This window comes from Phalacrocorax carbo, chromosome Z, assembly GCF_963921805.1.
Source record: "Phalacrocorax carbo chromosome Z, bPhaCar2.1, whole genome shotgun sequence".
In the NCBI taxonomy this organism is placed as follows: Eukaryota; Metazoa; Chordata; class Aves; order Suliformes; family Phalacrocoracidae; genus Phalacrocorax; species Phalacrocorax carbo.
Window position 1 is genome coordinate 6,669,865 of NC_087548.1, and position 13,342 is coordinate 6,683,206.

At 48.7% G+C, this 13,342-nt stretch overlaps 1 protein-coding gene across 4 annotated transcripts in view; it reads right to left on the reverse strand.

Moving 5' to 3' along the window:
* The window catches only part of SETBP1 (SET binding protein 1), a 267,333-nt gene extending 255,175 nt beyond the window's left edge, over positions 1–12,158 (reverse strand). For 3 of the 4 annotated variants that reach the window (XM_064439310.1, XM_064439309.1, XM_064439306.1), the window contains exon 1: positions 10,877–12,158. The gene's annotated coding sequence lies outside the window, so the exon portion shown is untranslated. Of the gene's footprint in view, positions 1–10,800; positions 10,825–10,876 lie in introns of those variants that run through there. The other variant, XM_064439308.1, reaches the window with a different exon arrangement.
* Between the last annotated feature and the right edge of the window lie 1,184 nt (positions 12,159–13,342).

Sequence of the window (13,342 nt, forward strand, 5' to 3'; positions counted from 1 at the left end):
TTCAAGCAAAACAAATGGACTTCATCTCTTAATCAAGAATTGGAGATGGCCTGGTGATGTCTAAATCCCAGCTGGGCACAGTCACGAGCATCCTGCCCTAGGTGCTGAGCAGCGTGGAGGACCGAACGATCTCCAGAGGGTCCTTCCAACCCCAGACATGCTGTGCTTCTGTGATGTATTATGTGGTCTCTCTCCAGCACTGGGCAAATTGGTCCCTCTACTGCATGACAGTTTTAAGCACACTGCCAAAATTCCCATCTGTAAGATATACCTGGATATAGGCGTGTATAAAATAGATGTGAATGTACAATAGATACAGTACGAGTTCCTCAACTGACATGAGTGGAATGACCATATCTGAATGCCTGTAATCCACAGATTGTCTATAAAAATAACTTGCTAACTAAGGTATGTGAATCATTAATAGGGTCAATTAGATGCACAGAGGGTTACACAAAGAAAGGTGGTTCCCCTCCATATGGTCCCTCTGCCTCCAACACTGCTTTTGTTCCAGTCCTTACACCTCCACCTCTGATTTTGCATGGGTTATGTGAGGGCTTTCTCTGAAGAGAAGGGAAGCAAGCTCTCCCAGGTGAGGTATATCCACATGGAAACAAGGAGCAAGGATTAATGGCAGTTACCAGAACAACAGCAGAATGTAATCTTCATTCCTTTCCATTGGATTGCCCTAAATCTAAGTGCTACCAGCCCTCTGCACCTCCACCAGCATGACTGAGTGACGCTGACTGAGCGAGGCTCTGCCTCGGTTTGCCCAAGCCTGGCAAAGGGAGACAGGAAAAGCAACACTGGAGGGGAAAGGACAAGATAACCCAAAGATCTCTCAGAGCCAGATGAGGCTGCAAGCATCTCTCCCAAGATAAAGAGACAGAAATAAATGGGAGCCTAAGCATATCTGTAATTACTGAGGCATGTAAGTGTGCACATTACACACATGTGTATCTGTCTTCTCAACATAGGGACATTAAGAGTAGATTATGGAATCATATTTGACTCCATAATTAGGTTTGAGACTCCATAATTAGATCAGATAGTCACCTTTCTATGTAAGTAACTAACTATCATACAGCACTGAAAGGGGGGGCAACTGAATGATTAAATAATTGACATGGCCATAAATCACATGGCCTATGAAAGCAATACTGCCAAGGTACAGTTGTGGCAACAGCCAGCATAGCAAAGTACCCATCTGCAGCAGGGGAAGAGATGCCCATTATGCTGCCCAAGGACTTTTACTAGCTCCTGCCTGAGAGCTGTGCCAAGGTTTTATAAATCTATTCTCTCACAACCTAAAGCTGTATCTGGGTGTTGCGGAAGGGAGTACGGTCATCAGACCTGTAAACACCTCCTCAGGCTGACTTCTGGTTGATAAAGGACCAACCTCATCCCACTTGTGCCCTCTGAGACAAATGCTGCTGCAGGTCTGCTGTGAAGCTGGACTCAGTTCACTGGATTTACATCTCTAAATCAATGAATAGTGTTTGATCCCAATGACATCAAGGGTTGATGTGTCATTTTTACCCATCACCCTTGTGAAGATTAGGCCTCCGGGATACTAGAAAACAGAATGAGATGTCAGTTGTGCTCCAGATCAGTACAGCACAAAGAGACAAACCAGGACATTTGCCTACATCAGGTCAACACCAGGTTGCTGAGCTACCAGACCAAGCACCATCACTCTCAGTGTGATGTGTAATCAAAGGTGACTCCTGACATGATCCAAGAGGACACCCTGAGCATTCTACTGGGTGCAGCAGTGTGTGCCACAATAAGGAGAAAACTTATTCCATTACCAACATCCATAAAACTCTTTAAGGAAAAGTGTCAATGCGCACGAGAAGGGGACTTCAAATGCTTACTCTGTTCTAGCCGGCTCTAGTCAAGTGCACCATCCTGGAGGCAGTGGCAGCCACTCCAGGCTACAAATGGAAAGTTTTATGGGTTTTTAGGGAAAGGTTACTGGCACAGAGACCAGCCACAGAAAGCAAAACCCTGCACAATTCCATCATCTGTGTTACCAAATTTTCCTAGATTGACTCTGCTCTTGGAGACCTGCCATCAGGCACAGTAGCCTCCTTCTAACACCGTTGTGGTAGGGCAATAATCTTTCCTTCTCTCTCTGATCAAACATTTCCCTCTGCACCTTGAAACATGTGGAAAATTATTTCTCTATATAAATCATTAACAAGAGGTTTGTTTTTGTTTACTGTTGCTGCCCCGGGACACCTCCTTCCTCCTTTCTTTTTTTCCCTCCTCCATTATTTCATTTTCACTTGCACAAGTGCCAAATACACCAGCTTTTCCTCCCTTCAGGAATAACAAAGAAATAAATAAAATAAAACAACACATCTGATAGAGAATGCACCAGGTCTTGGCTCAGTATCCACTCTTCAGAGCTGTAAGTGATGGCACAAGGAGGACCAAAAAGGCTTCGGTCCAGGATCTATCCTGTGCCCAGTCTAGAGGCTGTACAAACAGCACATCCCGTATTACTCAATTCTGCATGCTTCAGATGAGACTAGGAATAATAAAGGTTGGATTTTGTCCATGCAGACTTGCACTGTGTGTTTACATGCTGACTAAGCAGTGGTGTCTTGCTTGGTGCTGTATAATATACAAAGCACCCCCAGCATCAAGGGGGGACTGTGGGAAAAGGGTATATAAAGGGCATGCAAGAAGAAGAGCAATAATTTGGGGTATTTAGAGGAAGGCATTGAGGCTGCTTTGCCTTCCAAAATATATCAGTCTTTCAGCTTTGAGGGAGAAGAGAGTGTCTGCATCAGCGAAACAAGAAATACCCTTAAAGCCTCATGGATTGCAGAAGAAAAAAGCAGGAGGCAAAAGCAGTGCAGGGCACAAGTGGACGTGGCTGGATGTGCACAGGGTAAAGAGGAGCCCAAGGTGCCAGGACAGCAACATCAAGAGGCATAAACATTAGTCGGGAGTGTACTTGTGGGAAGACCCGAGGCCAGGAATAAAGGCAAGATAACAGACAGCTGCTATTGGCAAAGGAAAGGAGCAGCTTTGCCTCTAATGAGGCTGAAGAGGAAGCCCTTACAGAAGTGCTGGAAGAAGTTGAGTCAGACTGGAGATAAGAGCCTGCTGAGTACCTGCACACCCAAAAGACCTCTCCAGCTGAACTACTTCACTGTGCCCTTTGTGCGGTGTTGCATGCATAGGACTCTCTCCGAGGTGGTGAATAGGATCAGGAGCACCAGATTCACAATTCAAACCTCTGTTCAGGCAGGACCCGGGCTTTGGATAGTTATTACCTTGTAACTCCACTGGCTTCAGGAGGATGTTAAAGGTTGGGATGGGGTGAAAATTTGGGAGGATCCTAGGTCAAGTCAGTCATGGGTGCTCCCTCTCTCCACTGATGACACAGGAGTTTCTGTCTCCTAATCTGAGTCCTTCACTTAGGTCCCAGGTGAGCAAAGTTTGATCTGTGGGCTCTGATGGGTCAAGAAACCCCTGAACTGAGAAATCTATACCACTGCTCCCCAGCTGGAGATGGATGCAGGTTTGAATAGAGCCCCAAGCCCCTACCTAGGGCCACACTGCAGCTTATTGTTATTTTAATTGTTGCTCACACTATTTTTTTCAGAGGTTTTCCTCTAGGGCCCTGGGAGATCTGTTCACTGAGCTAATCCTGGAGCAAATGTTCTCGCCTGAAAGCCACACTTAAAAGGCAGCATGTTTTAAGAGCAGATATGTCTTCAACTCTGATAAAAGGATGAAGGAGCGGGACCTATGTTTCTGCAACTTCCTCCCATGACACAGAACTGGGATCTAATGTAAACCAACACCTATAGCAAAGGCCATTTATGACATGTATCCGGCGGGATTTGTATGGACAGAGCCACTCTCTTTAAACAAACAGACTAAAAGGTCTTGATTGACTTTAGGATGCCTACAATGACACTTTTTATTTGTCATAACTTCAGAAACCATGACCTCCATTTTTGGGGCCCTCTCACACGCTAAAAGTAGACAGAGGCCTTCAACAAGCCCTGTGTTTATATCGATTCATCAGCTCAAAGTCTGGCAGGTTAGAATGCTGCCCTCTTTAAAAGCATGTGGTTAGAATAATTTAAAAGGGAAAAGCGTTTCCTCTTCTTCCCCTATCCTCACTTTTTCTGAACAAACTGGGGGGAAAAAGGAACAACTGGCAGCTGGAGAGAATTTACTCAACCTTTCAGGAAGAAAATTGCCATCAAGCAAAGAAAAAGCATGACATTTTTCAGCCCATTAGATGTAGGTTTATGGAAGTTACAAGGATGTGAATATATGGATTAATATTTTAAACTGTTTTGCAACCTTAGGAATAATGGGCATATATAATAGCACTTTGCCCAGATGCCTGCTGTAATACTTTGTATATATACAATCCTGTTCAAATGCTTACTAAACTCGCCCAGTTAAGCTTCACATCTCTGATCCCTTCTGAAAAAGAACTGAAGAATTCAGTAGAGAATTATTCTCCTGTACAGAGTTCAATTGAAACTCAACTGTAGAGCTCCATAGTAAGGCTTTAGAGAGAAAAATTAAAAAAAAGAAAAAGAAAAAAGGAGAAAAAAAAAGAAGAAAGATAAAGAAAAAACTACAGGAAGGATTTCCTTGTCTAGCAAACTAATAGGATTTCAGAGGAGTTTCGGTGGAAACCTCATTGCGTTCTCTCAAGCCAAAAATTTAGCAAGACCAAAGGAGAGGTAGGCATGGATCACAGCACCACTCCAGAATATGCTGGGTCTGGAAATACACAGGGAAGTTAGGCCAGTGTCCAAGTCTTAGAAATCACATCAGTAGGGTATTCAGGATACGTGGATTCATATGGAGGAAAGACATGCCTGTAACGACTTGCAGCTTGACCTCTGGTTTTAGTATCATCATTTTCTCCCTTCCATCTTAAAACCAACTTCCCCATCTGCTAAAATACCAGGACAGAAACAGAATGATTCATTGTATACATATATATCTCTCAGTTTTAAAGGTTAAGGCTAACAAAAATTTCAAAGTAACATAAAACCTCAGGCTTCCGATCTTTAACCCATCTCTAATTTTGAGGTATTTAAGTGAGTCCTGGGTTACCCCATGCTTGCCTACCACACATTCTTCTGAACAGCTTTCACAAGACTATTACAGGAGATACTGTACTACAGTAGAGGAAACCTGCCACATTCATAGAGCTCCTAACTGCCTGGGACTGCACAGCAACCCTTTTGGAAACAGGAATTCACTCCTTCAAAGGCAGTGAGAAGCTAAGTCACCCCACAACCCCAGCACCCCACTCTGCCAAGCATTTGCATCCCAGCATATTGCGTACTGCACAACCAACCCTTGGGCCATGCTCTGGTGCTCTGGTATTCACTGGAGCAGGTCAGAGCCTCACCACCACCTTCTGACCTCACGCTTGCATGGAAATTGATCTTCTCCTGTATGGCTTTTCAGCACATTGAGCTTGCTTTCAAAAAAAGTGCAATAGACTCACCAGCCACACACAGGGAGGACAACTCAGGCTCATCCTTATCATCAGCACAACTCCTTTTTTCCCTTTAAGACCCTTGCACTGGATGCACACGCACAAGAGCCGCACCCTGTCCCCACTCATAAGCAAGAGTAATCCTGATCCCGGGGTCTGTGAGCCACACCAGCGACCAGATTCCCCTGAGTACTTCTCTGGACACCTCCCTGTTCTGTCACCTGTGCTTCCACCACATCACATTCCCCTTCACATCTGAAGTCAAGAGGGTCACTATCACACACTGCCAACGGCACACAGGTTCGGTGGACAGGCAGCCAGGCAAAGATAGAGAGATACAGAGAAGTGAGACCTTGCAAAGATCCCCAGCTGGGCTGGGAAGTAAACTAGGGCTGTAAAGATCATAATCAAACCTGAATCAAATCCTCCCAATCCTCGGGGTTTTTGAGGTCCAGAGTTTCAATTTGGCCTTTTAGAGAGAGAGGTGACTAACCTGAGAACTCTGTGAACTTTTCAATATCATAAAAGACAACAAAAGCCTAAATGAAATAATGTCAGAATATTGCTTTTTGTATCCAGCTGCCCCACAGCTTACAGTAAAAGCTCATCATTGTGTTTGGACAATCTGTGCTGCAAAATAAATCCAACTCCAAAAGGCCAAAACAGCCCCTAACTCTGCTCCCTCTCAAGAGCAGATAAACAGAAATTACCACCCCCTACTTCCTTCACACATTTCCTCAGCTCTGAAAGACAAGCTGCATTATTCTCTGACTGCTTTTATTCAATTTATGAAACAATTTTGTCTTCCCTCTTTTTTTGCCCCCACCTACTTATCCCCCTCACTTTGCTTTCTCTATGACCAGTTAAATGTGAATGTAGAATCCAGGTGCCTGTTGGGGAGCTGCACTTGATCCCAGCATCCAGCAGCCCTGTAAGCAGTTACGAAGACACAGTGAACTTTTCAAGCCATGTCAAGTGAAGCCTTCATGCTGGGAGAAGGAGAAAGAAGCCATCTCTAAGGGTTTGAGTGCACATCAGAAGCAACTGTGCTAACAACACCTGCTTGCAACCTGATTTCATGCCCGTATCAGAAGGCAAAGCAGTCCCAACCTCAAAAGTTTGGAAATCGTTTTCCGATCTGACAGTCCCCCCAGGCTAAAACCTGGAGTTGAGGGGTTTTAAAGCCCATCTTTAATAAAGATGGCAATTTCCTAAAAGGATGGCAATTTCCTAAAAGGATGAGTCATTTTATTTCCTCAACAATAATAACAGGAAACTATTTTTTTTTTTTATCAAGTTGGAAAGAGAGAAAGTAACGAGAGTAGAACTTATAACAGTAGCAAAACCAGTCCCAGTAGAAACCACAAACCCTGCAGCAAAACACTGGGAACTTTCTCCACTAAAGTTCTCCCACAGACTCTCGCCTTTCTTGCTAGGCTTTGGGCTAGCTCTAAACCTTGGATTGCTGCTGCCCTAAAAGTGCCTGGACTTCTGAGCAACAAAGCTAGATTTTGCCATGGATTTGATCTGACCACCTATGCTTTTTCTGCAAATTCGATGCCTTTCTGTCATCATTCAATGCGTGCTTAATCATGGCACTTAACAGCCTCAAAACCCTGTGTGCCTGCATGTTACGGTAGGCAAAAATGACCCCCTGAATTCTGTGAGCATGGCTTAAATCTTGTTCAATTGGCCCTATGGTGGGCCATGCATCATGGAGCACATTTTGGCAGTTATTAATGCTGCCTTTCAACATAATCGCAGACCCACAGTTCACAGATAGTCCAGAGGTGGGTAGTTAAAGGGAGCAAGAAAGACCGCCTAGGCATATGGTTAAACAAATCAGTCATCAATTCACTGGGAGAGCTTTCATTTCCACCACAGCAATCTGTTGGATCCCAGAACTGTTTTTATGTGCTTCATTAGACAATAGCCTTTCTCGCTACTAGTTGGGTCAAGAGTCAAAATTGCTGTGTAATTGCAAGCCTCTGAGCACAAGGCAAGAGTTTTTCAGTCCTGGAGGGTGTTGTCCAAAGGGGAAAGAAAACAGAAGGGAAAGATTATGTGTGAGCAATTGAGCCCTACTGAGAGGGCAAAAAAAGTCACTGAAACTGGGATTAGCCAAATCTTGTAACGGAAAGACGAGTCCTGTTGGTAAGCTGGCACTTACACCTAAGGGATGTGTGTGCTGGGGAAAAGGAGCTCAAAGAATGGGTCAATACAGGCCAGAAGAGGAGATCAAGCAGCAACTGAAGCCAAAAAAAAAGATGGTTGGGCATTTTCAAGCATTTAACTCCTTGAGTAATTGAGTACATGGCAATAGCAGTTATTAAAAAAAGAACAGTTCTCAACTTAATCAAAGTACATTATTGGAAATGATACTGAGGTACCTCAGTAGAAAAACACAGTAAATATCAAGTCAAGCTAAATAGCTCAGTTATGATTATTATTAATAATAAATCATGGCCACTGTTTCTTTTGTTTGCCAACAAATAGCATAGTTTATGGCTCTGCACAAACCTAACACACCATTTTATTACATTTCAGAGAGTTCATCCTCCTAAAATGATAATGTGTTAATAATCTATGCTGGGCTTTTTGGCAGGAACCAAAGAGCTCAAACAACTTGAAATAACATCACCAAAAATTATTTATTCCCCATGCCTAGTTGCAGAGAAAACAGAGGTTTTCTTGGCTCAGTTACTTCTCAATAGATTTCTGGTTTCAATTAAAACTTTGAGTCTGAGAAGTTAAAAAAAAAAAAAAGCCAAAGCCAATAAGAGATGGAAGAGAAGTCTCCATTCACTGAGTGTTTCTGCTCTTTTTTTCCCCCCTGATTTTACATAACCCTTCCAAGCTAAGAGCAGAGATTAAAGTACAACAATATTATTTAGAAGGTTTTTTCTCCTTTCAGTTAAAAACCAAATAGAGATTTAAAAAGTTCCTTCTTTGAGTGGAAGTAGGTTCAGGCTGAGGGGAAGGCCCAGGAAGCGCAAGAAGGTGTGCGTGAAGCAGCCACTTGCACATTTTCCCTGAGAGGCATATTTTTTCTCCTGTCTACCATAAAAGGTCCTAGACACTTGTTTCCTCAGGTTCGTGCTATCGCTGTCTAACATTAGATGGCCGATTATATCATTACTGTAGCCTGCACCAAGTTAGTCCCGGCTGCAGGGGCTGTCGGATCAATAATTGTTCCCATTTGGGTCCATAATATTCAACATGGGATTGGATTTGCCAGCAGTCCTTTACCCCTGAAATCCTCCTGTCAATACGAAAAGGATCAAATTACTTTCCCTGACAGCAGAGGACTAGCAGGCTCAGCGCTTTGCTCGCCTCGCACATCCTTTGCCGTTTGACAGATGGACATATAAGGCAGCACGGCGGGTGCCCCCCCGGCCCGGCCCGGCCCCGGCAGGGCCACCGCGGGCCCGTGGCTAATGAAACACCTCTGCCTGCGGGGGGAGAAGCCCTGCCCGGCTCCCCCGCTCCCCCCGGCTCCCCATCCCCGTCCCTCCCTCTCCCCGCCGGCCGCATTTGCTTGTGGCGGACTCCTCCCAGTGCCCGACTCTGCTCGCCGTGCTCACGGCAGCCGCCGGCCCACCCACACCCACGCCCCCGGCCCGGGGAGGGGGCACCGCCACCCCACGGCACCGGCACGGGTGGGCAGAGCCCCCCCGCCCTCCCCCCCCACCCCCCACTCGCGGCCGCCTCTCCGTGCACCACCACCGCCCCTTCCGTACATATCCTCCCCCCAACGGGGGGGAAGCCCCCTGCACCTCCCCTTTGCGACCCCCCCCTCCGGGGGCGGGGTGGGGGGGACCTGCCTGCCGGGGTGGGGGGGGTGGCCGGGCCGGGGGTGTGTGTGGGGGTGTGTGTGTGTGTGTGTGAGTGTGTCCCCGCAGGCTGCCGCGCCCCGGGTCCGGCTCCCGGCGGCGAAATGCCCTTTTAGCATCAGGCGTCAGGCCCGAGATTATCAGCGCCGTTTATTTGAAGCGGAAACGAATCGGAAATCCTTCTCTCAACTGCCTTTTTAGATACATAAATACACACGGGCAGGGACAGGCAGCGCGGGGGACGGCCGGTGCCCGGTGTGATGCACACACACACACGCACACACACCCCGGGAAACAGGGCGGGAGGGGCCCCCGCCTCGCCGTGGGGGTCCTGATTTCCCACTGCCCGCCGGGGAGACCGGCGAGTGTGAGTGTGAGTGTGAGTGTGAGCCTGTGCGCATGGAGGTGGGCAGGGAGCCTTGCGCCAGGGCTGGAGTTGACAATAGCCGCCCGCGGCTGCAGGCTACGTTTTACCCTCCCCCCTCCCCAATACACTACCCCCCCCCACCCCCCCGATAATATCGGCGATATTCAAACCTCCAAAAAATGAACTCCACTTCCACCCGGGGTGGGGGGTGGGTGCGGGGAGAGGGGCCACCGTAGTCCCGGGGGGCGGCAATCACCGGCTTATTAATAACGATTATTAACGCGCATCAATTCGCCACCGAGCGGGGGGGGTGGGGGTGTCTCCGCATTGCTAATTACTCCCCCTCCCCTTCTACACCCCACCCCCCCCAACCCCCCACTTCTTTGCTCTTGCAAGTAGCCGCTTTTCGGGGCTGCGTGTCCTTTTCAATGTCACAACAAGCGCGGGGCCGCGGCGGCCGCCCCGGGGCACCAGCGACCCCCCGGCCCCCCACCGCCCAACACGGCCGCGGACCCCCGCGCACACGCACCCACACTCACACACACACTCACACGCACTCACGCACACTCACAAATCCCCATAAGGTTACAACGTTGCTCTCTAGCTCCACTTAACCTGCAATTTACGAAGCGGGGGGGGGGGCTCCTCACCCCCCCTCCTTTCCACACGCACTTCCACACACGGGGATAGCTGCCACCTACCCCCGGCACCGTCGGGGAAACATACACAGGCTACCAAAATGGGGGGGGGACACACATAAGGGGGGGTAGATACATTATGCAAACTCCTAAAAAAATTGCAACCCTTTCCCAGCAGCACGGTCTTACCCGCCCCCCCCAACCACACACATACACACCCCCCCACCAGCCACAAAGCATGGGGAGGGAAGGGGTCGGAGGGGGAGAGGAGGACTCGCATGCATTGCACAGCGGAGAAATATACACACATATACACACACCCCCAATAAATAAAGCCCTTTCCGCGCCATTGCAAAGTCACAACACGAAAAAAGGAGACGACATTAACTTTTGCATGCAGAGGGAAAAAAGGGGTGTGGGGGAGAGGGTAAAGACCCTCCCGCAATCCGGATCATCAAGACAGACCTTTCCTCGATGGCTCAGGTTTTTGTTGCTCTCTCTCTCTCTCTTTTTTTTTTTTTTTTTTTTTTTTTTTACTAACCCATATCCCCAAAACGGCAGCGGGGGCTTCTTAGCAGCTTCCTCTTCTTCTTCTTTCTTCCTCCTCCTCCTCCTCCTCCTCCCTCGGATTCCCCCTTCTTGTCTCTTCTCTTTTAGATCCCGGTTTCAATCCCTCGCCACAGCCCCCAAAGGTGCTTTTGCTTGTGTTGCGGCAAACCCATGGCGGTGTTCATCTGTCAGATTAGGGGAGCGCACGGCCGCGCAGCACACGCAGAGCGGAGAGGGAGGAGGGCGGGGGGAGGAGGGAAGGCACCCGGGGAGAGGGAGATGGACGGACAGACAGACGGATAGATAGCTCGATAGATAAATGATAGATAGATAGATAGACAGACAGATAGATAAATAGAGCGAGATAGAGCGAGAAGGGGGGAAAATGGCGTCTTGGAAGCCGGAATCCCGGAGTAAATCAAATTAACACGCAACACCCAGAGCAGTCCCGGCTAATTTTAGCAGGATCCAAAATAAAATGAGAAGGAAAAGGGGGGTGGGAAGGAGGAGAAGGAGGAGTGGGGGGTAAAAGAAAGGAGGAGGGGGGAAAGGAGGAAAAAAAAGGGGGGAGAGAAAAAAAAAAAGAAGAAAAAAAAAATCAATGCACTGGATAAAATCCTGGATTTGAAATCGATGCAGCTTCTCTCTGGCTCTCTGGCTCTCTCGCTTTCCTTTTCTTTTCCTTCCTTTTTTTTCTTTTTCTTTTTTTTTTTTTTGAGGGGCTTTTTTTTTGCGTTCTGTTTGTTGTTGTTGGTTGTTTGGGGGCCTTTTGAAGGGGGGGCGAGGGAGGGGAAGCGTTTTCGGTTTTGGTTTTCCCGGCGAGGAGTTTTTTAAAAAGGAAATATATATTTAGAAAAAAAAAAAAAAAAAAAAAAAAAGGAAAAGAAAGAAAGAGCAAAACCCCGCGACGAGAAAAGGGCTGCTTTGGCGGCGAGGAAGCTGTTCCCTTTATTCTGGGTCTCTCCGGAGCGGGCCCGCGGTGGTGCCGGAGCTCCGGCGGGCTGCGGGGCTGCGGCCGCCCGCTCCCCCCGCCGCGCCGCCCCGCGCCGCCCCGCACCGCCCCGCGCCGGGCCGCGCCGAGGGGGGCGAAGGGGGGGCGGGGGGGAAACACCCCCTTTTCCTAACGGGGACGGGATCGATGCTCAGACACACGCTCACAGGCACGCACGCCCCCGCTCCTCGTTGAGAGCACAGGCTCGGAAAGGGGGCGTCTGGGGGCTGCGTTTTGCTCCCCGCTGGATTTTCCTTTCTCTGTCTTTTATTTCGTCTTTTGGTCTGGTTTCCCACCCCCCCCCCCCCCCACCCCCCTCGCCTCCCTCTCCCTCCCTGCAAGGGGCGGCGATTTGTTTAAGCAGATCTGGGGGCTGATGGCTCTGTCTCTCTCTTTCCTCTGTTTCGCTCGCTCGCTCCCGGAGTCCTGCAGCACTGGGGCGGGGGGTGTGTGCGTGGAATAAATGGTAGTGATCAGGCGCACACACAGGCACACAGACACACACTCGGTGTGGCTGCAATGCTCAGCCCTGGGTTAATGTACTCAACAGTGCCACTACCTGACACAACAGCAGCAGTGATGGGGGCAGGGGAGAAAAGGCAGAGAAGGTGAGGCTCAGGTTAGTGGTATTTATCCCCCTCCAATCCCTCCCTCTCCCGCGCCCCCCCACGCCCCCCTCCACCACCCCCACCCCCCCATCCTTTTCACAGCTCAGCCCCTGCAGGCTCAGTGACCTCTGTGGGAGATTTTTGGGGTCCAGTGCCTGCTGTTCTGACTTGAGGTGAGGAATCCCTCTCTGGGGCTGGGGGAGACAAGCAAGGGCTCCTAACACCTATTTTAAGATTTAAAGTCTGTCCCTGCCCCCCTCCTTTTCAATATGAAGCAGTAACAGTGCCCAAAATACAGCACAAATTAAACTCTGGGACAGTGAAGCTGTGCAAAATCCAAGTCCTCAGGCTTTTGCTTTCTCACCCTTGCTCTGCCAGCGGCCTGGATGACGCTGCCGTTAGGGTTGCCAGTTTGGCAAACCTTGACTTACAGGAGTAAATTGTTGGCCTGCCTACATAATCACACAGGTGATGAGGAGGAACCCCCAGAAAAGGGAAGATTTGTGGGATGGAGCTCTGGAAGTTTACTTACAGGTGAAGGTAACATTGGGGGGGAGTAGGAAGTAACCGCCCGGTACCTCTGCATGTTTGATCCCTTGCGATGACGCTGCCACGGGGATCCCTGTCCCAGAGTGTTGCAGAAGGCTCAAAGTACATCGAGTTTCTCCCCTTTGCTCTGGGACAAATGGTAACTGCAGGACATCATCCGAGTGACCTGAATTCACAGCTGAAGTGATGCAAGGCTCAGCTACATGGGCGAGTATGTGCACTCAGTGTTGCTGTGTTTCCTCGTGCTTTCAGGGAAGAGCTCCTAGATAAAAAAACACGCCAAGCCATTATTTCCCTTTGGATCTCTTCA